This window comes from Nerophis lumbriciformis, linkage group LG21 (assembly GCF_033978685.3).
Source record: "Nerophis lumbriciformis linkage group LG21, RoL_Nlum_v2.1, whole genome shotgun sequence".
Lineage (NCBI taxonomy): Eukaryota > Metazoa > Chordata > Actinopteri > Syngnathiformes > Syngnathidae > Nerophis > Nerophis lumbriciformis.
Genome location: NC_084568.2, coordinates 4,910,001 through 4,912,500, shown reverse-complemented (window position 1 = coordinate 4,912,500; position 2,500 = coordinate 4,910,001). Strand labels below are relative to the sequence as shown.

At 37.7% G+C, this 2,500-nt stretch overlaps 1 protein-coding gene across 1 annotated transcript in view; it reads left to right on the top strand.

The window, feature by feature from the left end:
• edn1 (endothelin 1) overlaps positions 1–2,500 on the top strand; it is a 7,982-nt gene that overhangs the window by 1,479 nt on the left and 4,003 nt on the right. The gene's annotated exons all lie outside the window — the stretch shown is intronic.

Below are 2,500 nucleotides of genomic sequence, written 5' to 3'. Positions count from 1 at the left end.
AGTGGACATTTATTTGCATAATAGAGCAATGTTTTGCCTGAAATGCGGAACTGTAAACGTCCACTACAGTAGACATTTGTGTTTTGCATAGTAGAGCAGTTTTTACCTGAATTGTGTTACTCTAAACGTCCGCTACAGTGGAACTTTATTTGCATCACAGGGCAATTTTTACCTTAAATGTGTAAACGTCCACTACAGTGGACCTTTGTGTTTTTAATAGGGCAATTTTCCCCCTGAAATGTGTGACTCTAAACGTCCTCTACAGTAGACATTTGTGTTTTGCATAACAGATCAATTTTTTGCCTGAAATGTGTGACTCTGAACGTCCACTACAGTAGACATTTGTGTTTTGCATAACAGATCAATTTTTTGCCTGAAATGTGTGACTCTGAACGTCCACTACAGTGGACATTTGTGTTTTGCATACCAGGGCTTTTTTTTTTTTTACCTGAAATGTGTAAACGTCCACTACAATGGACATTTGTGTTTTGCATAATAGTGCAATTTTTTGCCTGAAATGTGTAAATTTAAACGTACACTACAGTGGACGTTTATTTGCATAACAGAGCAATTTTTTGCCTGAAATGTGGAACTGTAAACGTCTACTACAGTGGACATTTGTGTTTTGCATAATAGAGCAATTTTTTGCCTGAAATGTGGAACTGTAAACGTCTACTACAGTGGACATTTGTGTTTTGCATAATAGAGCAATTTTTTGCCTGAAATGTGTAACTTTAAACGTCCACTACAGTGGACATTTATTTGCATAATAGAGCAAATTTTCGCCTGAAATGTGGAACTGTAAACGTCTACTACAGTGGACATTTATTTGCATAATAGAGCAATTTTTTGCCTGAAATGTGGAACTCTAAACGTCCACTACAGTGAACATTTGTGTGCTGCATAATAGAGCATTTTTTAGCCTGAAATGTGGAACTGTAAACGTCCACTACAGTGAACATTTGTGTTTTGCATAATAGAGCAATTTTTTGCCTGAAATGTGTAACTTTAAACGTCCACTACAGTGGACATTTATTTGCATAGAAGAGCAAAATTATTTGTGTTTTGCAGAACAGGGATATTTTATGTAATTCTAAGCAACTTTTTCTTAAAATGTGTAACTTTATACGTCCACTGCAGTGGACATTTATTTCTGTATTGCATATCAGGGCAATTTTTGCCTGAAGTTTGTCACTCTGACTGTCAATTATCGTGGACATTTGTTTGTGTTTTGTTAGCATAACAAGGCAATGTCTTCCTGACATGTGTCACTCTGAATGTCCACTTTAGTGTACACTTTTTTGACTTTTGCATAACAAGGGAATGTTCCCCTGGAGTGTGTAACGTAAACGTCCACTGCAGTGGACATTTATTTGTGTTTAGCACAACAGGGCAATTTTTTCCAGACGTTTGTAACGCTAAACGTCCACTGCAGTGGATATTTGTGTTTTGCATAACACTGCAATTTTTTTTCTTAAATATGTAACTCGCAACGTCCACTGCAGTGGACATGTATTTGGCTTTGCATAACAGGGCTGTTCTTCCCGAAAATGTTCAGTGGACATTTATTTATGTTTTGCCTTAAAGGGCACGTTTCCTCTGATATGTGTAATCTAAACGTCCACTGCAGTGGACATTTATTAGTGTTTTGCCTAAAAAGGCATGTTTCCTCTGAAGTGTGTAACTCTAAATGTCCACTGCAGTGGACATTTATTTGTGTTTTGCCTAAAAGGGCACGTTTGATCTGAAATGTGTAACTCCAAACGTCCACTGCAGTGGACATTTATTTGTGTTTTGCCTAAAAGGGCACGTTTTATCTGAAATGTGTAACTCTAAACGTCCACTGCAGTGGACATTTATTTGTGTTTTGCCAAAAGGGCACGTTTCCTCTGAAATGTGTAACTGTAAACATCCACTGCAGTGGACATTTATTAGTGTTTTGCCTAAAAGGTCACGTTTTCTCTGATATGTGTAACTCTAAACGTCCACTGCAGTGGACATTTATTAGTGTTTTGCCTAAAAGGGCACATTTGAACTGAAATGTGTAACTCCAAACGTCCACTGCAGTGGACATTTATTAGTGTTTTGCCTAAAAGGGCACGTTTTATCTGAAACGTGTAACTCCAAACGTCCACTGCAGTGGACATTTATTTGTGTTTTGCCTAAAAGGGCACGTTTTCTCAGATATGTGTAACTCTAAACGTCCACTGCAGTGGACATTTATTTGTGTTTTGCCTAAAAGGGCACGTTTTAACTGAAATGTGTAACTCCAAACGTCCACTGCAAAGGACATTTATTAGTGTTTTGCCTAAAAGGGCACATTTGAACTGAAATGTGTAACTCCAAACGTCCACTGCAGTGGACATTTATTAGTGTTTTGCCTCAAAGGGCACGTTTTCTCTGAAATTTGTAACTCTAAATGTCCACTGCAGTGGACATTTATTTGTTTTTTGCCTCAAAGGGCACGTTTTCTCTGAAATGTGTAACTCTAAACGTCCAC